Raw genomic sequence first — 24,939 nt, forward strand, 5'->3', positions numbered from 1 at the left:
TATTATAAATATAATTTAAATAGAATTACAGTACATTTCACCATAGTGTGGAAGACTGCGACTAGGTGATCTGTGTGACTTGTTTAGTCTGCTGTGAAGCCGCTGTGAATGGGTAACATCAAGGCCCACCTCTTCCTTCTGATGGTTCCTTATCTTTAAAATGGGCTTGGACTGGACAGCCCTTCAAATAGAGAACACCTTTAAAATACAGGACAGTCCTCTGGCAGCCCTGGCCACCCTACCCTTGGCAAGGCCCACCACTACTGACACTTACTCTGGGCCCTCACACCTGCCCCACATCCAGGGCCCAGGCAGAAGTGTGTTGAGCAAGTGGTTAGGAAGCCACCATTTTGTGTACAGTGCTCTTAAGCAATACTGCATCAGAGAATTATGGGTAATCACAATGGTGGGCAGCTCTCAGCCACCCGCCAGAGATTGCATTGCTGTCTCCAGTAAGACCACTTGGAGTCTACTGATGTTGGGGGGGCACCAGTGGGTATTTTCCAGGTTCCCCCTCACCCTTGGACCTGGTCCTGGCCAAAACTATTCTGACTTGGTATAAAGCAGCTTCCAATGTTCCAGTGAAACTGCCCCATCCTAAGAGAAGAGGGAGCTCCTGTCTTCATTTCCCTAATTACCATACTTAATTTTAGCAACATATTGCAAAATCTAGGCCAGGGTTATTCAATGCGGTCATAGGCAGGCGTGCCAGACAACTTTACAAGAGATTGCAATGTTTGGAATTACAAACAGTAACATTTGACAGCAGTTTTAACAGTCACATCAATCATCCAGAAGACATTGTTACTGGGCTTTCATGGAAGGGACTGCAAGGTACTTTACAATTCAGCAGTGTCGACCTTTAAGTATGAGCCAAACTGAAGAGAAAGGGCTTTAACGGAAGCCTTGTCATGACTTGACTGCATTGTTGAGATGAAGAGTTCTTGGAGTCATGAGTTCACTGTAGCTAACCTATCTCAGTGCTTAAAACTTTCAGAGAACCTGGTGTACATGTAATAATAAAGACTCACTGGACAGCAGAAGATGTGAGAAATCCTATGTATGGGATACCAAATGTGGAAAGAATGAAAGGATATTAAGGGAGCAGTCCTATGGCTGCTAGCCATAGGATATGTGGTTTTCCGGGAACAGACCTCAGAGCCCGTGCTCCAAGGTCAGTTCCTGGAGAACTGACCTTCCCCCCTTCTGCCCTGCCTCACAGGCAGCATAGAACAGCCCCACGCTTGGAAGAGGAGTGTGGAGCGGCCAAAACGGGGCGTTCCAGGGGACGTTCTGGGGTGTGGAAGGCGGAAATGCCAGTACAACATATCCTATGCGTCGTCCAGCAGCCTCCTCCCCCGCTCCGTCTTCCAGCAGCTAGACAGCCGCTTCTCCTGCCCTGCATTGGATAGGCGGTTGCCTCAGAATTTGGAGGCAGCCACCTATCCCCATAGGATTGTGCCCTAAGGAACTTAAGGTACACTTTATTTTATGTACCATATTTATATCTCACATTTCTTCCATAGAGTTCAAGGCAGAATCCATAGAATGCCCTGTGTATAAGTCATGAGGTGGTAGAATGGACTGCACCATCTCAGATGGCAGGTGGGGGGAATGAAATTTTTGACAGCTCCTCTAGGGCTTGCAATACTTGCAAGCAGAAACCTAGCACAGTGCTTGTTGTTTTTTACTTACAGGAATGGTATGTACGTATTTAACGAGGAGCATTCAAAAATGACATTCCTGCAGTCAGAAGTGGTTCCTCCTCATGACTCTACCACCTCTTTTTCCTGCTTCTGTAGACCTGGGCACAGTCACCAGACCCAGGAGGGGAAAGAGATGGAAGACGAGGAGGAACAGGAAATCCAAGTAATTGTGATCAATGAAGATTTCAAGGGCCCAACACTGGGCCTTTTTTTTTTTTTAACCTGCAAAGCATGTGCTTTAGCGCTGACCAACATCTCCCCACTTTATTGCATGGTTTGAATGTCAGCTAAGCCAAGGATGGATAGAAGGTAGGTCTGGATCTGCCAGTAGATCTCTAGGTGATTTGCAATAGACTGGCAAGAATTTCTGACTCCCAATTACCCAGGAGTGTGTCTTTGTATGGAAGCACTGTGCAATCCATTCACCTCTGGTACAAAACAACATTTGAGGCTCAGGAGTCATTAATTCTCAGTGTATGTGTTTTGCACCAGGCTCCAGTTGGTGGAGGGTTCAGGGTTCTAGTAAAGAAACAAAGTAGATCCTGAAAGCCTGAAGGCTGTCCACCTCTTTGCTAGGCAAGGTTGCACCATGTAACAGAACAGGTAAATTAGGGCCAGAATCTATGGTTATCAAGACACATCTTTGAACTTAAATGCTGGCCAGACTACCCCCATTAACTAAGAACATGCTAACACTTCCAGTTAATCAGCAGTCAAGCAGCATCCATTCTCATTAGTCAAGGTTCCCTGAGATTTCCCAATAAAGCAGAGATCCTTATTAAGTTCATCTCAATTAATTGGGGTAGGATAGTTTTGCAGCCTTTTTTCAGGTTGTGTTCTAGGATTGAGGTCCAACAGGAGATTTTATTTAGGTGACCAGAATATTAGTGGGGCAGAGTTTGCTGCAACACAGGAATGTCCAGACACATTGATGTACTAACCCATTTAATGTGCAAAAGAAGAAGGAAAAAAGCCTCCACAAACCTAGCATGGTATGGACACATTTCCCTATGCTTCACTTCGGTCAAACCTCTGATTATTTTAGGGTACACCAAGAGCTCATTTGATTGTATAAAAACATTTCATTCATCACATTAAAATGGAAATCAGCCAAAACAGACATTACTTTAAATTTGTGTCTAGCAGCTGTGTCTTCTTTTTACTTTTACTCTAGAGTAGGTGCAGGGGGCCCTGATCCATACCATAAAAGCCACCCTACCCCCACACTAGAGACCTAACTAGATCTACTCTAAAGTAAAAATGAAAATAAATACCTAGCTGCTCAACACATATTTAAAGTAATGTCTGTTTTGGCTCTATATATATATCCAAGTTTCATTAGCCGGGGATTGATGTTTTATGGGTAGAGCAATCTTGCCTTACATTTACTCCGAAAGGGGAGAGATCCACTGGAGAAGGAACCGCCACATGTCCTGCCCTGCCGTTGCGCTGCAGCCAAGGCAGGAGAGGGGGGCGGCTGTCAAACTTCCACTGTGGGAACAGATCCAGCACAGATGATCCCACACAGCTCTTCTTATGTCCTTATTTCTCCAATTTTAAGCACAGAGATGATTTGCAGTTGTCCCACAGGACTTACTTTTTTGCGTAATGCAAAAGCATGTCGATCACAAGGTAGTCTCAATCAAAGAGAGTCTTAGAACTGACCACTGCCCAGCCCCCTAGCAAAAGTAGACTTAATGACAGAGTAATTTCCAAATATATTTAGAGCTAAACGTTTCAACTTCCACCCTCATCAGTAGCTGTGATGTTAAATGGATACTAAGAGTGGAAAAATTCCTAAAAACAAAGAAGAAAAACAGAGGTATGAGTAGTACAAAGTTTATGAATTGTCCTCCAGATTAAGGCCACATGGACTAAGAGTTCTCACCACCTCTGCCTTGCAGGGAGGTTCTTCAGCAAGTTACTTTTCTTTAAGCTTGAATGTAAGCAACGTGATGTCATAGGCACCAATGCGACCTGGGACATCTTTCTTGGCATTCACCAAAGTGCCCCATCCCTCCCACTTAAAAAAAAAATACAGCTGGGATTGCTGTGAAATAGGTTTCCATTGGTGCCAAAACTTGTGAGCTGAGAGGAGTTGTTTAGGGACTTGAGGCTCAGACCTCACCTCTCCCTTGTATTCAGTATTCAGGCGGGTTGCTTGACCTTTGTTCTGCCTCCCATGGCAGCCATTTTGTGATGGTGCCCTGGACAGTCTCTCAAATTGCCACTGACCCAAAAATATTGGAGATCCTGTACTTTTTGTTTGAGTACAATGGAGTAAAGACTTGCTCCTATGAACTTAAGAAGGGCCCTGTGGGTCAGATGAAAAGTCTGTCTATGTCAGTCCTTGCCAGCTGATCACAGCTGGCAGCAATACCTCACTGGCTAATAACAGGGTCATAAACTTGTCCAAGGCTGAGAAAGGAGGCTAGAGCATGGGGCACTTCACCAGTTCAGACAAATCCAAGATGCTGTGGCAATGAGAAGTCCATTTTCTAGTCCAAAGTTCAAAACACAGTGGAACAAGAGCAAAGCTGAGGTTTGAGTTCAGGGTCAAAGTGAGGCTAAGGAGATCCAACTTGTGAAAACGACGTTGTTCTCCAGCAGCCTTTCCCCTGCCTGCTTCCTGCTTTTACCTGCAGCATCCTGAAACAGTTGTTGGCAATCAGTCCTCTGGCTTCTGGGAGCCTCTCTGTCTTAAATAGACAGAGGCTCACCTGTATTGTTCTTCTACATGCAGCCGGCTTCGCTCTGCTGGGGTTGGTGGAACTCTGGGGAGTTCCTCTGGGGAGGCTGCAGCCAGGCATGGAACATCCACAGGAGGTGAGGGGGCTCGGGCTCCTTCTGCGCTAGTCCCTTCCACTGGGTCTTTAGCCTGCCATTCCCCTTCATCCTCGGAGGAGTCCAAGGGAGGCATGACAGTCTAGTCCAGCAACCTGTTCCCACAGTGGCCATCCAGAAGCTTGTGGGATGCCCTAAACATTGCTCAAGCCTGATGCATTTCAGAACTATTATTTTGTTTCTCCTTCTTCAGGGGGTCATAAATCCTAGTACCAGAGAACTAGATGTTGGTTCTCACTCAAGAGAACTCAGAGTTAAAAGACCAATAGCTGGCCTGTGCTACTAGAATTTATGAGCCCCTGAAGAATGATTTTTGTTTTTCTGATACACAAGTGATTGGATTCAGATTTAGGGGAGGGGCTGTGGCTCAGTGGTAGAGGCCCTGCTTTGCATGCAGAAGGTCCCAGGTTCAAACCCTGGAAGCTCCAGGTAGGGCTGGAAAAACTCCTGCCTGAATCCCTGGAGAGCTGCTGCCGGTCTGTGTATACAATACTGGGCTTGATGGACCAATGGCCTGACTTCTTATGTTTCTTCCTATGTTTCTTACGGATATGCAACTGGGCTGAAGGAAGCAGACCTCCCTGCCCCCTGCTCCCATGCCAACCCCTCCAGCCCCCTGAAAAGGAAAGGTGATCTCCAAAAATCAGGCAGAGGCTCCTTCCACGAGCAAAGCAGGATCTGTCCACGGAAGGTAGATTCCGGATCCAACACGTTAAGTTCGACTGACATTAAGGAGCTCTTTCAGATTCTTTTCCCTCTCTTGTTTTGTTTTTGTTGCTGCTGTTGTTGCTTAATGTGCCTTCCCTTCCTGTTTTCTGGGAAGCCCACCAACAGGGGCATGAAGGCAATACCCCTGTTCCACTGTGGCTCCAACAACTTAGTAGCACACTGCCTTGAAGAACAAATAAACATACAAAGATCCATGCTGGATCAGAACAAAGGCCTTTCTAGTCTAGCATTCTGTTTCCTACAGTAGCCAACCAAATGCTGATGGGAAGCCCACAAGGAGGACAAGAGCTCAACAGAGTTCTCCCACTATTGTTCCCCAGTGACTAGTGCTATTCCCACTTCCAGTTGTTCTCCAGATGGGGGTTCTTCTGACTGACCTGGCAACATTCCCCTGGGTCTCCAGGTGCTACTGGTGAACGCCAGGTTGGTAAATGGTAAGGCCTTTGCTGCCCAGGATATAATTCTGGAGCATGCTGACCTGGCATGCATTACTGAGACCTGGGGAGGTTCACCCCAGCTTTATCTACCAGGGTTCTTAGGCTACACCTGGTGGACATGGAAGGGGTTGTTAGTCTGGTGTGACTCCATCCCCTTTTCCAGGTGGGAAGGTGGCCAGTCCGGGTGCCCAGTCCAGCAGTGACCTAATTGGACTCTATATATCTGATGTAAGGATTGGGGAGAATTTTGTTCGGTCCATATTTTTATGCAAACCAACATAATTTGCACTTCCCAGACTGATATGCGGACCAGAACACAGTTACCCTTTAGATGGTGTACTTCTCTGAAGCCCACAAGCAATAGCCCTCTGCCACTGTGTTTCCCTAACAAATGGTATTCAGAAGGTAGCATAGGGCCATCAAGACTGTCAACCATTGATAGCCTCATCCGCCATGAATTTGTCTAATTGCCTTTTAAAGCCGTCCAAGTTGGTGGCCATCACTCCAACTTGTGGTAGCAAATTCCATAGTTTAACTATTGTGCTGTGTGAAGTCCTTCCTTTTATCTGTCCTGCATCTCCCACCAATCAGCTTTATTGCATGAACTTGTAATATATGACACAGGGAGGAAAACTACTCGCTATCCACTTTCTCCCCACCATGTATAATTTCAAAAGAGAGAGGCTCTATTCCACTGAGATGGCTAATTGCTAATGATACACTTCCCTTTGTGAATCTGGCTAATCCCCTTCTAAAGCCATCTAAGCTAATGGCAGCTTCCAGATCCAAAGGTAATTATGAAAGGAGTATATAAAATAATCCTTTCAGCCCCAGGTTTGCAGGAATGGGAAGGAGAAACCAGTATGGAGGGGGGGGGGATTCCAGGAAAGCCATTCCCTCTATTTCTGATATCCAGGGTGAAAGTGTTGCAGTTTTTCTGCTCAAAGGCACCAGCAATGCACAAGAGGAAGGTATCAGCAAGCTTCAAATGTACAAAAAAAATATTTAGGCAAAAAAAAAACCTAAGAGTGGGAGTGGGGAAAACCCCAAAACAAACCAATGAGAACTGAATGTGCTCAGTGGTCATGGAATGCTAATTTGGGTGGGGAAGAATAGAAAACAGGGGAGACAAAGGAATGAAATGGAGTGACTGGAATCCTGAACAAAAGCACTCCAGACTGCAACAATTTGTTGCAGGTCCCACTTGCACATCCTAAAAGTTTAGCCACAGCTGTGCATATGCCATGATTCCACATAAGCAGAGAAAAATGGCAAAACGTGGTAGTGGGCCTAGAGTTCCATTTCGTAAGTATCGCAGTGCTGGTTTCCTTTTTGAAAACTGCAGATTCCTCAGCCTCGTGGGGGTGAAGATATGCTTGAAAACGTATGTTTAATGGCTGCTGGTATCTCAGAAGCCAGAAGAGTTGCTGAGTAAGACATTCAGAGCCTCACGCAGAAAAGGGAAGCCTGATGAACTAGAGATCAGACAATGCAAGAAAAATATAGAACACAACCCCTAATCATGAGCATTGGATTATAATTTGGCAGAGACGGAATGCATAATGGGCTAATAACAGACAAAACACATTCATTGTTGTATTCCGGCATCAGTATAAATGGCTTTGCCCACTGAAAGTGGAATCTTAGGAAATAACTGGATTAGTGCTGGGCTAAAGTGGGGATCTCCTTCTTCCCCCCCCCCCCCCGAAGAATCTTGCAAGTGTTGTTCTCATTTGGGTATTCTAGAGGAGATGTTCAGGTAGTTGTTGTAGGTCTGCCTTTTTGTGTGTGTTTTGAGAAAGAAAAATGTGCAAAAAACCCCTTTCTCTTCTCATTTATTCATTTGCTGTATTTTTAAACTGCCCAATAACCAAAGTTCTCTGGGCAGTGTTCAATACATTAAAAACATAAAATACGGATATTAAAAACAAAAAAATAAAACCATGATAAAACAAGCAGCAAAGAATAAAACAATTTCAGTAGATAAAACCAAATTAAAACCAGCAGCAGAACAAAGTACTAAAACAGTTCTTAAACTGCCTTGGTGTGTCAAAAGGTCTTCACCTGCTGCTGGGAAGCCTATAACGGAGGTGCCAGGTGAGCCTCTCTGAGAAGGACATTCCATTCTGCAGCTGGGGTGCCACCACTGAAAAGGCCTCTCCTTAGTAGTTACCTGCCTCAACTTAGGGCTGATCTACATTGTGCCCGCCATCGCAATGAATTCGGTGTCCTGTCAGGTGAAACACTCTCGCATTAAAACGTGATTATCCACACTCACTCATCTTACCCGTTGCGGTGCTTCATCGAATGCACGAGCTCAGTTCACACTCAAGCACTGTGCTGTTTTCCTGCTCTTAAAGACGGAGGCTCTCATTGGTGGATCGGAAACTCTTCTTGTTTCTGCTGATTCCACGCCCACCACACTCACAGGTCTCGACAGCCCCATGTCGTCTTCCGGCTACTGATCGCATAGCTTCCTCAGCATTCAATGTTTCCTCAGCAACAAGCAAAGGGCTGGATGTGCGCGTGCTTGTCTGATCTCGGAAGCTAAGCAGGGTTGGCCCCAGTCAGTAGTTGGATGGGCGACCACCTGGGAATCAGTCTTCCTGCATTGAGCAGGGGGTTGTTCTATCCCTTCAAATGAGACTAAGTTTTACCCCCTCCTATCCCCCGCTCCAGATGTGTGTTTTTTAATTAAGGTGTTATCCTCGTAGAATCAGGGCTTCTCCGCAATTTTTTTTTTTTCTAATTCAGGCATGATCTTCCAAGCTTCAAAGTTGTGAAGCTTCACATGCCTAAATTAGAGGTAAAAAATTCTCTAAAAAAAAAAAAATCCACTTCGGATTTTTTTTTTTTTAATTAAGGCATTATCTTCGAAGAATCATGGCTTCTCTGCGATTTTTTTTTCTAATTCAGGCATCATCTTTGAAGATTTGAAGGGCCTCGGATGATTATCTTAATGTCCGGGTACCTATGGGAAGTGTCATTTCTTCAGGCCCACAGCCATTTAAGTCTTTAAAGGTTAAAACCACTTACCATAATAAGGGTAAGTCCACCCAGCCTGATCCCCCAAAATATGTAGAATTCCTCCTCCCTGGCAAAAGTGGCTGAGAATTCCCTCCCCACCTCTTTGGAGCCACAAATACAGCACCGCTAAACTAGATGTTCCTGGAGGCATAAGGCTGCCACCCAAAGGATAGTCCCACCTCTTCTCCCCCCCCCTTTACCTTGGCAACATTTATTCATCCCAAACTCATCCAAAACAGACATCATGTGACATCTGCAAGGTCTGATCTACACATGCAGCAGAGGTGGTAGAGGGGACCCGACAACTTGAGACAACTTGACAGCTTCCCTGTATAAAACAAACCATCAAGCAACCTGCTGGCATGTAAAATCTAGCACAGCAGGAGGAAAGGTTCTAGCTCAAACTTTTCCCCACTGTACAACTTTGTACCTGCAGCTACTCCTTCATGTAGGTGAGCATTCTAAAGTGTAAGCCCCGCCATCAGAAGGGGAACTATCCATTCTACCATCTCAGAACTCTCCATGCGCATTCATGCCTCCTCCTGCTGCATGAGTATACCAGGCCCCAGTGGGAGCCGGTGAAGTGGAGCAGGCATCTAGCAACATGATGACATCACATGGTTCACTTTATTGGATGTTATTGGGGAGGGGGAGAGCAAGGAGAAGGAAATTGTGGTGGTGGTGCTGATTTTGGCAGCAGCTACAGATTTGCCATAATATCCACCAGTTCCAGTCTAAATTATGGGCCAATTCTTCATTTTCCATTTGGTGGAGTGGAATAACTCATGCGCTTTGTCTGTTATTAGCCTACTCGGCTGTGACAGGCATCTCCGCACACAGAAATAAGTGTGCCATTATCTTATTCTCCTTGTACCTTGATCTATGAAAACCATCAACCTCCAGATAATTCAATCACTAGGTGGCATGATGGTGGTAAACCAAAAGAGAGAGAAAGAAATACATGGAAGTCGCCTTTATTTTCTTTCGCAGTTGCTGGGAAAATAGCTGAAGTATTCTTCATTAGCAGTGGCAGGAATACTCTACTAAGCAATAAAAAATGTGCCTTTATGAGTCAAGCTAAAAAGCTATTAAGATGATGAATGAACTAGTTCGTTCTATTATTTCACTCCGACCCACCAACTATTCCCACAACCCTTTTCAAAGGCTCTGACAGAGGGAGAGGGAGAGATGCTGCATAAAACACATAACCCTCATTCAGTAGAGGGGATGCAAACCTTCACAGAACATTCATGCTCCGTTGGGCATAGAGTGGGAGATGCCATCCAAGGTGGTGGCTTAATTTTCAGCCCACAGTTTGGGAATTGTTGCCTTAGGTGAGGACATGGCTAGCCATTACCTCATTATGGCAATCCCATGTTTTCCCACTTCCTCTTCCCTCAGACATGTCATGATGGAAATGCATGATGTTATCTTACAGGAACATAGGAAGCTGCCTTATATGGAGTCAGACCATTGGTTCATCTAGCCCAGTTTTGTCAACACTGACTGGCAGCAGCTCTCCAGGGTTTCAGGCAGGGTTTTTTCCCAGCCCTATCTGGAGATGCCGGGGATCGAACCTGGGACCTTCTGCATGCAGAGCAGATGCTCTACCACTGAGCTACAACTCCTCCCCCGTTCTCATCACCTCATGCCTTTTCCCCTCCCCTCCCCTCCACTGGCTGTTGGAGGATCCAATGGAGGGACAGAGAAATATGCAGTGGTGGCTGGTGGCTCCGATGTCACTGGGGTAGAGAATCTGCTCCGGCTTTGGAGAGCTCCTTTAGAGTTCTGACTGGCTCTGACTGAAACCCAGAGAAAATTCACCACCCCATTGACATCAAAGCCACCAGCCTCCACTGGAAATGTGATTATTTCCGCCACTTCATGTCATGGAGGATAGGAGGGAAAACTTAACATGGGGTAGTTGTTTGGGTAGCATACCTCGTGTATCTTCAGAAACATCGAGTTCCACCCTGAAAATACACAGCTCATAGAGCTAAAAGAAGTGTCCCCATGCCCTGCAAAGCTTGGTCAATAAAGAGTTAAAGCGTTCAGATAGATCTGAATTATGCAATCCAGCCTAGTAGCTTCTTCTCTTTTTTCTTTTCTAAGGATCATCCTTCTTTTCTAAGGATCATCCTTCAAGCCTCAAAGCAAACATAGCTGGATTTCCATAGGTTTAGTCTTAGCCCAACAAATCCCCCCTAGATTCCAAAAAGGAACAATGATGTTCAGATCAAAAGCATTCTGATTAAGTAGCCTGATTAAGAGATGCATGAAATCAGCATACTCGCCATTTTTCCCCCACCAACAGGATGAAAGAAAACTTTCCTTCTTTGATGGAATTAAGGATAAATATTTACTTCCAGTGTCATTGCCTATAAAGTGCTTCCCACTAATTAGTTCCTGTAAAGATAGATGGTTTCCCCCATCCTGTTTTAACAGAGTACTGTACAATACAGTGAGCTGGGGGGGTGGGGAGAAAGGAATATAAAAAGGAGAATAAATCAGAATGTATCTGCAGGAAAGAAAAAATATTAATGAAGGATTTCACACTGGAAGGCCAATGCAAGGGGGATTGCCTGACTGCAACCTGAAGAATGTACAATAGGTCTTTGGTTGTGACCTGGCATATCCATTCCTCTCCTCTGCCCAGCATATGCATTCCCCAGTACTGACTAATAGCAGCTCATGCCAAGATCGTTCTGAGCCCTGCCCCCTGAGCTCTTTTTAACTGGAGATACTGGGACTCGAACCTGGGACTCTCTGCAAGCAAAGCATATGTTCTACCATTGACTTCTCGTCTCTCTCCATCCTGCCATCCCCTTTCTTTCTGCAACCTGCGGTAAGGAGCAGGGCTCCCAGGTGTACCACACACCAAAGGGTGTGTGTGTGTGAATTCCATAACCAGTAAAGGAATACATTAGAGAAGCAGTACCTGCTTCATATCCCCACTGCATCGCAAAGGCTCATTCCCTGTTTTGCAGCTCAGCAACCCTGAGGGTGATTGCAAAGAGGTGCTGCTGCACTAGACCTGACATTGGTGTGAGCTAGTTGGCAGCCTCTAGACTCTTTGGGGCCATGGGTCATAGAACCTTAGTTCTTACGTCCAGGGCTGGTGTCAAGGGTAGGCATGATCGGGCACCTACCAAGGCCCCACATGCCAGCAGGGCCCACTGGCCAGAGTTCCCTGGAGTTGCTCCTCCTCTTCACCGTGGCAATCTGCTTGTTCACCTGCTTCTCACTCTGGCCCAGACAACGGTGGTGGTAAGGAGGAGCAGGAAATGCCACTGCCTCCTTGTCCACTGGCTCTCTTGCCTGTCAAGCAAGGAAGTGGGAGCAATGAGGAGAGTTGTTGTTGTTCAGTCATTAAGTCATGTCTGATTCTTCGTGACCCAATGGACCATAGCACGCCAGGCCTTCCTGTCCTCCGCTCTCTCCCGGAGTGTGCTCAAGTTCATATTCATTGCATCGGTGATGCTATCTAGCCATCTCATCCTCTGCCGTCCCCTTCTCCTTTTGCCTTCAATCCTTCCCAGCATCAGGGTCTTTTCCAGTGACTTTTTTCTTCACATTTGGTGGCCAAAATATTTGAGCTTCGGCTTCAGTATCTGTCCTTCCAATGAGCACTCAGGGTTGATTTCCTTTAGGATGGACTGATTTGACCTCCTTGCAGTCCAGGGCACTCGTAAGAGTCTTCTCCAGCACCACAGTTAGAAAGCATTATTCTTCAGTGCTCAGCCTTCCTTAGAGTCCAGCTCTCACAGCCATACATTGCTACTGGGAAAACCATAGCTTTGATTATACGGACCTTGGTCGGCAAGGTGATGTCTCTGCTTCTTACTACGCTGTCTAGGTTGGCCATAGCTTTCCTCCCAAGGAGCAAGCGTCTTTTAGTTTCATGGCTACAGTCACCGTCTGCGGTGATCTTGGAGCCCAAGAAAATAAAATCTGTCACTGCTTCCATTTCTTCCCCTTCTATAGGCCAGGAAGTGATGGGGCCAGATGCCATGATCTTAGTTTTGTTAATGTTGAGTTTCAAACCAGCTTTCGCACTCTCCTCTTCCACCCTCAACAAGAGGCTCTTTAGATCCTCTTCACTTTCTGCCATTAGGGTGGTATGGTCTGCGTATCTGAGGTTGTTGATAATTCTCCCGGCAATCTTAATTCCGACCTGTGATTCATCCAGCCCAGCATTTCTCATGATGTACTCTGCATATAAGTTAAATAAGCAGGGCGACAATATGCAGTCTTGTCGTACTCCTTTCCCAGTTTTGTACCAATCGGTTGTTCCATGTCTGGTTCTTACTGTTGCTTCTTGGCCCTCATACAGGTTTCTCAGGAGACAGGTACGGTGGTCTGGTACTCCCATCTCTTTAAGAATTTGCCACAGTTTGTTGTGATCCACACAATCAAAGGCTTTAGCGTAGTCAATGAAGCAGAAATAGATGTTTTTCTGGAATTCTCTTGCTTTCTCCATGATCCAGCGAATGTTGGCAATTTGATCTCTAGTTCCTCTGCCTCTTCAAAACCCAGCTTGTAGTTCCGGTAGTTCTCGGTTCACATACTGCTGAAGCCTAGCTTGTAGGATTTTGAGCATCACCTTGCTGGCATGTGAAATGAGCGCAATTGTACGGTAGTTTGAACACTCTTTGGCGTTGCCCTTCTTTGGAATAGGAATGTAAACTGACCTTTTCCAGTCTTGTGGCCACTGTTAAGTGTTCCAAGTTTGTTGGCATATTGAGTGCAGCACTTTAACAGCATCATCTTTTAGGATTTTAAATAGCTCAGCTGGAATACTGTCATCTCCTCTAGCTTTGTTGTTACTCATGCTTCCTAAGGCCCACTTGACTTCACTCTCTAGGATGTTCCGCTCAAGTTCAGTGACCGCACTATCATGGCTATCAGGGACATTCAGATCTTTCCTGTATAGTTCTTCTGTGTATTCTTGCCACCTCTTCTTAAACTTAACTGCTTCTGTTAGGTCCCTGCCTTCTTTGTCCTTTATCATGCCCGTCTTTGCACAAAATGTTCCCTTGAGATCTCCGATTTTCTTGAAGAGATCCCTAGTCTTTCCCATTCTGTTGTTTTCCTCAATTTCTTTGCATTGTTCATTTAAGAAGGCCTTCTTGTCTCTCCTTGCTATTCTCTGGAACTCTGCATTCAGTTGGATATATCTTCCCCTTTCTCGCTTGCTTTTCACTTCCCTTCTTTCCTCAGCTATTTGTAAAGCCTCATCAGACAGCCACGTGGCTTTCTTGCATTTCTTTTTCTTTGGGATGGATTGAGTTGCTGCCTCCTGAACAATGTTACGGACCTCCGTCCATAGTTCCTCAGGCACTCTGTCTATCAGGTCTAATCCCTGAAATCTATTCGTCACCTCCACTGTATATTCATAAGGGATATGATTTAGGTCATACCTGAATGGTTTAGTGGTTTTCCCTACGTTCTTCAATTTCAGCCGATATTTTGCAAGAAGAAGCTCATGATCTGAGCCACAGTCAGCTCCAGGTCTTGTTTTTACTGACTGTATAGAGCTTCTCCATCTTTGGCTGCAAAGGACATAATCAATCTGATTTCAATATTGAACATCTGGTGATGTCCATGTGTAGAGTCACCTCTTGTGCTGTTGGAAAAGAGTGTTTGCTATGATCAGCGTGTTCTCTTGGCAAAACTGTATTAGCCTTTGTCCTGCTTCATTTTGTACACCAAGGCCATGCTTGCCTGTTATCCTGGTGATTTCTTGACTTCCTACTTTAGCATTCCAATCCCCTATGATGAAGAGGACATCTTTTCTTGGTGTTAGTTCTAGAAGGTGTTGTAGGGTCTTCCTAGAACCGATCAACCTCAGCTTCTTCAGCCTCAGTGTTTGGGTCATAGACTTGAATTACTGTGATGCTGAGTGGTTTGCCTTGGATTCGTACTGAGATCATTCTATCATTTTTGAGATTGTACCCCAGTACTGCTTTTCCTACCCTTTTACTGACTATGAGTGCTACTCCATTTCTTCTATGGGATTCTTGCCCACAGTAGTAGATATAATGGTCAGCTGAATTAAATTCGCCCATGCTTGTCCATTTTAGTTCGCTGATTCCCAAGATGTCGATGTTCAATCTTGCCATCTCATGTTTGACCACCTCCAGCTTACCTTGATTCATTGACCTTACATTCCAGGTTCCTAAACGATGTTGTTCTTTACAGCATCGGATTTTCTTTTCACCACCAGACACATCCACAGCTGAGTGTCCTTTCAGCTTTGGCCCAGCCGCTTCACTCTTTCTGGCGCTATTTGGAAATTCCCTCTGCTCTTCCCCAGTAGTATATTGGACACCTTCCAACCTGAGGGGCTCATCTTCCGGCGTCATCTCTTTTAGCCTTGTGATACGTTCCATGGGGTTTTCTTGCCATTAATACTGGAGTGGGTTGCCATTTCCTTCTCCAGTGGACCACATTTTGTCAGAACTCTCCGCCATGACCTGTCCGTCTTGGGTGGCCCTGCACGGCATAGCTTATGGCTTCACTGAGTTACGCAAGCCCCTTCACCACAACAAGGCAGTGATCCATGAAGGGGAATGAGGAGAGAGACAATGGTAACGGTGGTGGTGAGAAGGGGCCCACTGAGAGTGTCTTGCCGAAGGGCTCTAAAAACCTGGAGCTGGTAGTGCTCATTTGGTTGTGTCATGTTTTGTGATTGCACCGTGGCAGCAGATGTCCCCATACTGTGGATGCATCCATAATCGAGTTTCCTGTTGCCACTGCCATGCCACATTGACCTGACATAAGGACATTTGCACAAGCTCCTTTATATATTTTGCTTTGCACAGCAGACCATAGCACTGGTTAGACTTTAAGTCCTTCAGCTAGGTTGTCGTTTTCAAATGTTGCCTTTGCACATCAACATGAAAGCCATGGAATTCTTGGGTTTTGTAGAAGAACTGGGTGAAGAAGTGCCAGGCGAATCTCTCTAGGGAGCTCATTCCACAGCTGGGTGCCACAGCAGAAGAGGCCCTCTTCCTGGTAGCCACCCACTTCACTTCCTTCAGCAAGGGCTCCCAGAGAAGGACCCCAGAAGATGATCTTAGGGTCTGGGCAGGTACATATGGGAGGAGGCAATCCTTCAGATAACCTGGCCCCAAGCCATTTAGGGCTTTGAATGTTAATACCAGGACTTTGAATTGGGCCCAGACATGGACTGGCAGCCAGTGCAGCTGGAAAAGTCCTGGCATAAAGTGATATAGACCTAGTCCCTTATTCTTCCAGTGGAGGATTTACTATGATGAAACTATCAACTCAGGAGACAAATTCCAGAGCCATAGAATTTTCAGAGTTGTGCAATAGATAGCCATGTAAGTCTGTTTCAGAACAAACAACAAAGAGTCCTGTAACACCTTGAAGCCAAACAGATTTATTGTGGCATAAACTTCACTTTTCATGTGGGCCATAGCTCTCTTCCCTCAAATGCAGACCCCTGAGGTCAGATGGAGAGACCTTCTTGTATGTCCCACCTCCATCCAAGGTGCAGTTGGCAGGAACACAGGAAAGGGCCCACCAGGTGGTGGCAGTGGCACAGCCCATGTGCACCAAGAGATATCACCGTTTTATTTCATTTGGCCTTGGGTCTCTCTTTAGTTTTATATTGGATTGTCTTTGTCTGTTGTGTTCTTTGCCACCCGCTGCTGTTTGGTTGTTCTTGTTGTGATTGTTTTATTGTTTTTATGTTGCCTGTATTGCTTTTAACTGATGAGTGGAAAGGCGGGATAATGCTGTCAGAATGAATGTAGCGATCACATGAATAAGTACAGTACAGAATTGGATGGATTCGATATTTCAAAAAGAGGCCAAAAGGCCAAGTGATATAAGAGCTATCAGTGTATATGTATCACTGCAGGGCACAAATGAATACAAAATCAATTAAATGTATACAAGATCCAATAGCATGAATCTGACTAGTGGCCCTATAGCCATTTTTGACCCCCAGGGTCAAACTCCCCATGTTCAGGGGGTGAGTCCAAGGAGGAGACAGGGTAGGGGAAGGAATAGGTCTCTCCACCAACCCTAGTTTACCTGCTCCCTCAGAAGCCCCAGTGAATCCAGAAAGCCAGGAGCCCATTTTGCTACCACCTCCCTGGCCTGAGGAGTCCACCCTCAGAGGCCAAGGACTTCAACTTGTAAGCCACAAAATATCTATAGTCCCCTACCCCCACCCCACACTACCAGAATCAATGGCTTGATTGGGCAAGACCCTTTTAATTAGAGGAGATTTTCCACAGTAACAGCAGATTGAGCGGCAGCCGCATTTAAGCCTCAGAGAACTCTAAACCACTGCTGAAGCAACGTTTGAGTGTCTGTGTGACCCAAACTACATGTTACCTTTTATATGACAAAGTCCCTCATCAAAGACTCCTGAGCAAACTTAGCAGTCATGGAATCAGAGGACAGGTCCTCTTATGGATCAATAACTGGTTAAAGAACAGAAAGCAGAGAGTAGGAATGAATGTTAAATGCTCCCAATGGAGGGATGTAAACAGTGGGGTCCCACAGGGATCTGTATTAGGACCAGTGATTTTCAACTAGTTCATAAATGATCTGGAATTAGGTGTGAGCAGTGAGGCAACCAAATTTGCTAAAGACACCAAATTATTTAGGGTGGTTAAGGGCACAATCGTATGCATGTTTAGACAGAAAAAAATCCTACAACCCCCAGCATTCCCCAGCCAGCACAGCTGCCTTCATTTCTGTTCATGCTGCCCCCCACACACACTAAAATGCCCTAAAATCATGAGGGTTTTGGTTAATGTTTAAAAAAAAAACACCATTTAGTATCAAATAGGTTCGCATGAAGAAGAGTTGGATAAGCCAAGATGTTCTGATTAAAAAGAATGAAATATGCAGATCTGTTCCAAGATTAAATTTACAGCCATTGACAGGCTCCATACCCCAAGCGTAAGTGTATTTGCAAAACCTCGTCATGCCCCTTGGCTTTTACATGGAAGCTCCGGAGAGGATCAAGGTCTTAGGGTACTTATTTCCACAGTAAACAAAGAGCAAAAAGGATCGGAGGCAGGGTGGATAGCCTAAATTGCATTCTCCATATTCTGGGTAATATCATATTTAGAGATCAATTACTGTCTACTTATACAAAGTCTCACTTCTCTCACAGGAGTGGTGGTGGGGGGAGAATCGAATACATTTTAGTATTTGTGAGATGACCTAAAGAAAAGAAGCAAAATAAAGCGGGGGCCATTTGCAAACATTTTCTGACCTCAACTCTTTTAACTAGAGATGTCCGATGCTGTGGAATCCAGTCCTTTTGGGGCTCAATGGACTCCCAGTGAGCACCTGACTCGGCTCGCATTTGTGGGCTGAGTCATAGGGCTTTTCCTGAAATCTGGGAACTTTTCCCTTGGGGGGGGTAAGTTACGTGAATAGAAATGTGTGCAAATTGCAGGATGCAATGTGGATGACATATAAATTTCAGCCACAATTTGTGTAATTTTTGCAAATTTTGGTCGCAAATGGTGTAATGTACACAAACTGCAGCTGCAATTTGCGCAAATTGTGCAAATTGTGCCCCGCAATTTGCTCACATTTCTTTTTACGTAAATTTTAAAAACCTGGAAAAATCCGCGAGCTGACCCAACTCAAGGCCAAGCATGCAGTCTGTAGCATCCAGTCTGAGCAGCAGAAGCTGTTTGGTGTCCAAGGAGGAGGTCAGGCTTCATTTTCCTTGCTAGGGATCTTTTTACCTAGACATGCCAGACATTGAACCCAGGACTTTATGTTTAAGACCCATGTGCTCAATCACTGAGCTACAAAACCAACACCACCCCAACCAGAAGTTTATACTAAGTTGGTAGTATATTCTCAGTATACCTGCATCTGACTTAGAAATGGATATACTCCATTTGTAACATTTGTAAATGAACAGATACAAAGGTGTTCTGCAACAAAATGTTGCAGCATGGAGGCCTGCCTGTTTAGGATAACAGCCCATTCCTCCTGCCCACCCCCACAAAAAAAGTCAGCCAGTGTTCCATAGCCACTGAACATGCTCAGTCCTATTTGGGGGTTCCTTCCCTTAGGGTTTTTTTTTCCTAAAGATTTTTTGTTTATGTTTTTGGTACTTCTACAAACCTCAGAGTTTACCTAGGGATGTTGGGGGAATATATTGGGTGGGGTGAACTTCACTGAGCTTTCAGCAGCTCATCCCACCAGACTCCAGCTCATTTACCTGCAAACTGGCCTGACTCAATCTGTATTGAGTTGGGCCCACTCATCGATTTTTTGGCGGGGGGGGTTCTATTAAATTGCCAGGTGCAATTTGTGCAGACTGAAATAAATTATGGCTGCAATTTGCACAAATTGAGCAAATTACTGCCAACATTTGCACAAATTATGCAAATGCCAGGTGCAATTTGCATAAATGGCGATTTGAAGAAGAAAAACCTTAGGAAGTTCCCAGATTTGGGGGGAAAGCCTGCAGCATGGCTCGCAAATGCAAGCGAAGCTAGGGAGTTCCAGGGAAGTCCGGCAAGCCCCAAAACAGCTGGATTTCCCCACGACGGCTATCGCCTGCTGATTCCTCCATCTCGTGCATGGTTAGTGCTATTTCGACTACATAAGCAACAACACTCCAACTGGAACACTGAACATAGAGGGAAATATTGCTCCCCCACCCCCACCCTCACCCAGCATGTGTTTTTGGCTGAAGGATCAATTGTGTAGCTTGGGGTTCTCCAGGACTCGACACTACCTATAAAAGCACAGGTTGAGTCAGTTACCAAGGGCACCTTTTGTCAATTTTGGTGTGTCCCCAGCTGGACAAAGTGGACCTTGCTACAGTCATCCATACCCTGGTTGCATCCAGACTAACTAATGTAATGCACTTTATGTGAGGCTGCCTTTAAAGCTGATTTGAAAGCTTCAGCTGGTGTGGAATTCAATCACAGCATATAACACCAATTTGGGACCAGCTGCACTGGTTGCTCTGAAATTGGGTGGTGGCAGCTTCCATCAGCGGCAGATCACTTCCATCAATGGAAGGTAGATCCTGGATCCAGCCCAGGCCTCTCTGCCGCATGAGGAAGTGGAGAAAGCCCAAAATATTATTTAGGAACTTTCTGCTGCCATTCTAATATCTTAGTGCAAGATACCTCCATCCCCTGCTCCCCAGGGCAAGTCGTGTAGTGGTATGTTTTGAAGTGCAGACACTTATCATGACAGTCCCCAAAGCCACACCCTGAAGGAGAGTCCAAATATGCAGGCAAGCTGCATTGATCCATCTGTGTGTGCATGTTTTATATAAGTCTTTTGTAAAGCTAAAGGGTCTTAATTTCCCATTCAAGTACTTTCCATTGGGGCAGCTCACAACAATATAGTGTGAGGATTGCAGCTAAGCTCAGAGGGAACTGGAAGTCTGAGAGGGTGGCAGAGAATGTCATTGTCCCTGCTAATCAAAAAGTCCCAGCGCTTCACACCTGTGAGCCCCTAGCTCCACTACCGCACTGCCCAGCCTAAAACAGAGGAGATATTCTGGGTAATTTTAAGGGTTCCTTCAGAGCAATGACACCAAGGGGCTGGAGCATCTCCCCTATGAGGGAAGGTAACAGCAGCTGAGATTGTTTAGTTTCGAAAAAGAAGGGTAAGGGGAGATAGGATGGAGGTGTACAAAATCATGCATGGTGTGGAGAAAGTGGATAGGGAGACATTTTTCTCCCTCTTTCATAATACTAGAACCCAGTGGAGTCATCCCATGAAGCTGATTGGTGGCAGATTCAGGACAGATAAAAGGAAGTACTTCTTCACACAGCGCATAGTCAAACTATGGAATTTGCTACAAGAAGATTTAGTGGTTTAGACAATTTAGACAAATTCCTGGAGGAGTTTGTCTCCAATTTAGACAAATTCCTGGAGGAGAAGGCTATCAGTGGCTACTAGTCCTGATATCTCTGTGCTCCCCTCCAGTATCAGAGGCAGCATGCCTAAGTACACCAGTTGCTGGGGAACATGGGCAGGAGGGTGCTGTTGCACTCATGTCCTGCTTGTGGGTTTCCTGTGGGCAGCTGATTGGCCACTGTGTGAATAGACTGCTGGACTAGATGTCCACTCCAACTTTACCTTTAAGGCACAAGAGAGGACAAGACACAGGAAATACCATTTTCCATTGCTGGTGCCGACAGGCTTTATCATGCTATGATTTCAGCTCTGATTTGGAGCAAACCGCATGCTGGAATAAATGTGCAGATACTGGCAACACCCATGGCCCTATCTGCCATCAGAACATGAGTGGGGTGCTAAGGGGCTGGAGAGAGAAACTGTTGTCTAAATTATAGTTATTATTGTTATTTTGTGTGGTGACAGAATCCAAGTGCCAAATATTAGGTCTTAGGTCAAAGAAATAGCAGAGGCAAACTGCTCGCAATTTTGATAATATAGTGCTCAGCATGCTGTGTACATGTTAAAGTGTTAGTAATAGCAGTAATAATGTACAACAGCACATAAAAAAGGAAGGCAAAAGGTATCAATGTGAAGGGAGAAGAGACGTGCCAGGGTCGGAGGAGAGAAAGCATTTTGTGCAAATGCTCATATTGGACGGACAGTATTGTTACATTTCCTTTTACCAGCTTTGGCTGGTTCATGAGCTACGGTCTCCCCTGGACAGGGATAGCTTGACCACGGCACTACAGGCACTAGTAACCTCAAGACTGGATTCCTGCAATGGATTTTATGTGGGGCTGCCCTGAAGGCTAGTGCAGAACGCAGTAGCTCGGATGTGGTCGGGAGCTGCCCCTTTCCAGCATGCGACTCCTTTGCTGAGGGAACTGCACTGGCTGCCTATTCACTACAGGGCCAGGTTTAAGGTATTAGTACTAGTGTACAAAGCCCTAAACAACTTGGGACCAGGATACCTGAGAGAGCGCCTTCTCCCTTACCAACCTGCCCAGTCACTAAGGTCATCAGAGGGCCTGCTCCTGGTGGCTCCACACGGACCCATGGCCCGGTTGGAGTCCACCAGGAAAAGAGCCTTCAGCATGGTGTCCCCCTTCCTGTGGAACTCCCTGCCTCTGGAGGTCAGGCAGATGCCAATATTGTGTGCCTCCTAAAGACATTGTTATTTCGAGACGCCTTTCCTGAATGACCTGCCACAGTGTATCACATTTAAATGTTTTAATATCGTGCTTTTTTCTTTTGTTGTTCACCGCTCTGAAATCTTTGATATGGAGCGGTATACAAATGTTGTAAATAAAATAAATAAATAAAAATAAAATACATTCTCCCCCCACAGACACACTTCCCTGTACTGTGAGACGTTCCGAGGGCAGCTCTGCTGCATTTAGGCTGTGATTCTGTGGGCACTTACCGGACAGGAAGGCCCATGAAATTCAGTGGGGCTTCTGAGTAGACATGCAGAGGGCCGTGGTGTTAAGCTGTGATCCTGTGCACAGTTACCTGAGAGCAGTCATGCATAGGATGGCAGTGTTCCTTTATAGAGTGCCATCAGGGTGTGTGGTGCTTTACACAATACAGATCTCTGCCCTGACGAGCTTACAATTTTAAAATTCAACATAGGGGAAACAACAACGGAAGGAGAAGCAGGGGAGAACAGGGAAGCAAGACAAGGTTGTTTCAGTTATACACACTTAGACTTAGTTACAGGCAAAGTTGCTGTATTTACAAACATACAAACAGAACGTACATGAAGCCAAACAAGTCTTCCTACAAGACAGAAAATCTGCCAGAGGGTAACTTGGGCAGCACTAACCCCCAAGCAGAGCCTTTTGGGTTCAGCTCATTTGAGCTACAAATTCCTTTCTTCCTAAGAGACTACTAGTCCTGATGGCTATGTGCTACATCCAGTATCAGAGGCAGTGAGCCTATGTACACCAGTTGCTGGGGAACATGGGTGGGAGGGCGCTGTTGCACTCACGTCCTGCTTGTGGGTTTCCCATGGGCAGCTGGTTGGCCACTGTGTGAATGGAATGCTGGACTAGATGGACCCTTGGTCTGATCCAGCAGGGCTCTTCTGATGCTCTTATGTTATGTTAACTGACCCCTCAAGCTGCCCCAGGGCAATCTCCGCCATACATTCTTGTGATATCTTGTACAGCTTCAGTACCCTTTCCATTTCTTCCTGAAAATCAGATAAAGTGTTTCCCTGTCCTAAGTCCCCAGAATAAGAAGGAAACTGTCAGGCCCCACCATAATATGATGGCATAGAAAGAGCCATAAAATTCTGCCTTGGGTGGTTTTGCTCATCCTCAGTGTCCATATTTGCTGAATCTCCAACCGCCCTCTTTCAGATCCATTGGTGATCATGATTGGTGGCCATCGTGGAGTGACGGCCACCAATTTGGATGGCTTTAAAAGGGGGTTGGGCAAATTCCTGGAGGAGAAGGCTACTAGTCCTGATGGCAATGTGCTACCTCCAGAACCAGGGGCAATGAGCCTATGCACACCAGTTGCTGCACTGGAACCCTATGTACAGTGCTGTTTCACTCACGTCCTGCTTGTGGGTTTCCTGTGGGCAGCCGGTTGGCCACTGTGTGAATGGAATGCTGGACTAGATGGACCAGCAGGGCTGTTCTTACATTCTTATGAATAAAAAAAATGTAACTGGTTAGTACGTAGATGACCACAACAATGAGCACATAAATCACAGTTTTAAAAACAAAACAAAACAAAACAAAAATTCCATATTCCACAAGGCATCACTTCATTAAAAGAAAACACAATAACCTAAGATTTAAAAAAAATAAAGCAAAAGTTAAGAACACAAGCCGTGCTTTGCAGGATCAAACCAGGGTCCATTCAGAAATGCAGTCTGTTCCCAACAGCTGCTAGACAGATGGCTCCTCCGCAGGGCAGGAAGTCGACAGCCGTCACTTGCTGTTTGTCCCCAGTATCTGTTATTCAAAGGTATATTGCTACTAAGCATGGAGGTTCCAATCCGCTGTCATGGCTAATGGCCCTTGAAAGCACTCTCCCTTTTCACCCTTTTGAGAGACATCCGGAGCTAAGGGCCATCACTGCATCATGTCCTTCTTGTGCAACCCAGTCATTAATCCAGGTCACCCACATTGTGGTGTCACCACTGCAACAGGTAGTGTTATTCTACAGAGCAGGGGGTGGGCATCTGTGGGAGGTCCAGGGGCCCTTGGGGGGACAACTCCCTCGCAGATTGCACTCCCACCACCACCATCCCAGGGAATTCCAGGGGGTGCCAGTGGCAGAGGCCAAAATGTTCAGTGGTTTCCGCCAAAATTTGGCGGAAAACCGCTTTGGAGCAGTAAGCAGGTCAAAAGTCGGTTCAGAAGCTGTGGCTTGTGCAAAATTCAGCAGCCAGGTTGATGACAGGCACAAGAAGGTCCAAACATATCACAGCGATTCTGGCCCACTTGCACTGGTTGCCTGTATGTTTTGGACAGGGATGCCAGAGGAATCTGTCGGGGTGGGGGGAGCTTGCCGAGCTTTCAGCAGCTCAGCCCTCCGGACTTTGGCTCATTTCCTCACAAGCTGGCCAGACTCGATCTGCTTCAAGTTGGACCAGCTCATGGATTTTCCAGGGTTTGATTTATCTTTGTGTAAATAGAATTTGCAGCAAATTGCAGCTGCTATTTGCATAATTTGAGCAAATTTCAGCCACAATTTGCACAAATTTCTATTTATGCAATTTTTTAAAGAAATGGAAAAAGTTCCCAGATTTGGGAGAAAACCTGCAGCTCAGTTTACAAATGCAAGCTGAGTCGGGGGCGCTGTGGAAATCTGGTGACCCCAAAAAGGGTGCAAACACCTCTCCCAGCATGAACTTACCTGTATACTCACCCATCATATAAGTGTTCCTCCAGGTACCTCCTCTGAGGGAGACTTGGAAGATGGAAACAAGGGAGAAGGCCTTCTCGGTGGTGGCTCCTCAATTATAGAACAATCTCACTAGTGAGGTCTGCCTGGCACTAACATTGTTATCTTTCGGCGCCAGGTTGAGATCTTCCTCTACTCTCAGGCATTTGGCAGCATATGATGAGGTTTTTTAATTCGAGTCCTGGATTTCTTATTGTTGATTGTTTAAAAATGTAGGTGTGTGTGTGTGTGTGCTGTCTGTTTATATGTTCGTATGTAAGCGGTTTTTGTATTATGTACAATATTATATTTTTAAGGATTTTAATCTTTGTAAACTACCCAGAGGGCTTTGGCTATTG

At 45.7% G+C, this 24,939-nt stretch overlaps 1 protein-coding gene and 1 non-coding gene across 2 annotated transcripts in view; one reads left to right on the top strand and one right to left on the bottom strand.

The window, feature by feature from the left end:
• BEGAIN (brain enriched guanylate kinase associated) overlaps nt 1-24,939 on the top strand; it is a 168,127-nt gene that overhangs the window by 70,789 nt on the left and 72,399 nt on the right. The window lies entirely within an intron of this gene.
• Nucleotides 10,300-10,371, bottom strand: TRNAA-UGC (transfer RNA alanine (anticodon UGC)). The gene has a single exon. It is a non-coding gene; the product is annotated as a tRNA-Ala (tRNA).

Source organism: Heloderma suspectum, chromosome 1 (assembly GCF_057233095.1).
Source record: "Heloderma suspectum isolate Gila_16-S chromosome 1, 16-S_ref, whole genome shotgun sequence".
Lineage (NCBI taxonomy): Eukaryota > Metazoa > Chordata > Lepidosauria > Squamata > Helodermatidae > Heloderma > Heloderma suspectum.